We start from the raw sequence: 1614 nt of genomic DNA, 5'->3' as shown, positions 1-1614 counted from the left end.
AAGAATGTTGTCTATTATTACCAAATCGATTGATGAACTTGCTTAATAAAAAGAACAAAAAAATATCGATTGAAATTTTCTATTGCTTATCAGAGATGATATAGGTAATAAGAGCAGGAGTTAAAGCCTATTCCCTCTGTCATAAATGTCGAAGGTTTATGGTTGTCTATTGGAAACGTCCCTACTTTCGATCTGCTGGACTGGGGTTCCAGACCTGCTCAAACTATAGTTGCTTGGTGTGTCCTTAACCTTACCATCCTTGCGAGCTCAGGATGAAGGGTTTGAGGCGGCCGATAAGTCTACCTACTGAGTCATCAGAAACCATGCCTGACCCTCCCCAATCCTAGCTTGGGTGACCTATAAACGGCAGTATTTATTCACTGGTGAAGTCATGGCAACATAATAAGTGGCTGGGCTCAGTCTACTACATGGTCTACTGTAAGCAATCTTCATAATCATGCGACCATAAGCCACTTCAGTTTGAACTGCGAATAAAGGTTGGAGAATTTAAGGCAGGTACAAAATTCGCTATGCAGTTGTTGACTCGCCGAAAAAGGTATATAACTAACAACTTTAGCCAAAGCAATAGATGATTATGGGGAAATTATGACAAAACGAAACCGTATTTTATCTTTCATGCTGATTGGTTGCGTTAAAAGTCGCGGATGTGTGACGCTTGAAATGTAAAATCAAAATAATTAGGTCATTACCATAAAAGTGTTAACTGTTTAGAAAAATGGGTCGAGTAGGGAGAAAATAAAGTATAATACAGAATTATTTCTTCCAACGTATAGGATAATGAGTTCTTCCAACAAGTACACTGTTTTCAACACTAGCTCAATACTCTTTTTTTTTTCTTTCTTTCTTTTTTTAAGTGAGGACAAGGGGATGGGGGGGGGACGTAATTCATCTCTATTATTTGTCTGAGAGATTGTGCTATGTATAAACTGGGAAGGTTTTGAGTGTCTGGGTACTTATATGTTTAATGCATATAAAATCTACAAGTCACAAAACGTGAAAAAATCACAGTTGCCTTACTTGGGTGCGGAACAGCTCAAGGTTTCGTCTGCATACACGTCTCTTGGAGTTTTGGTTTCGTTTTCTAAACTCGAGCAGGCCCAAGCAAACAATCTGCTTCCTATGAAACTTGCTGGTCAATTGAGTGGTTTTGATTTTGAAACTGTTTTATAGACTAACAGTGATGTACAAAGATGAGCTGTATCGATTAGGAGCGAACTACACGATGCCACGATCCCACAAGTGTTGAGTCAACTTTGTATGCCAGGGATCACCTGTTACACGAATACATACACGGTCCAGGACTGCCATATTTGATTTTTTATACCAACTTATCGTACGGACGATTCAAAATTATCGTTTTTCCACCAATATTATTGTAAAATATATCGTATGCATGTGAAAAATTATCGTATCTTTTATCACCTTATTATGCTCTATAATCAACAACTTTTCTTGGTATCAAAATAAATACATGCAAATCTTTTATACATTCATTATGATAAGGCGAAAATAGTATCAATATAACTCTTCTCTTACACTTGGCTGGTGTAAGTTTAATCAACTTACACCAGTCACATGTGTATGACGATCAGT

The 1614-nt window shown here is 37.4% G+C and overlaps 1 protein-coding gene across 1 annotated transcript in view; it reads right to left on the bottom strand.

Annotated features, from left to right (window-relative positions):
- LOC137638804 (probable chitinase 10) overlaps positions 1 to 1276 on the bottom strand; it is a 341653-nt gene extending 340377 nt beyond the window's left edge. The window contains exon 1 of the mRNA XM_068371185.1: positions 1039 to 1276. The gene's annotated coding sequence lies outside the window, so the exon portion shown is untranslated. The remainder of the gene's footprint in view (positions 1 to 1038) is intronic.
- Between the last annotated feature and the right edge of the window lie 338 nt (positions 1277 to 1614).

The sequence above is a fragment of the Palaemon carinicauda genome, chromosome 3 (assembly GCF_036898095.1).
Source record: "Palaemon carinicauda isolate YSFRI2023 chromosome 3, ASM3689809v2, whole genome shotgun sequence".
Lineage (NCBI taxonomy): Eukaryota > Metazoa > Arthropoda > Malacostraca > Decapoda > Palaemonidae > Palaemon > Palaemon carinicauda.
This window is presented reverse-complemented; position numbering and strand designations above follow the sequence as displayed.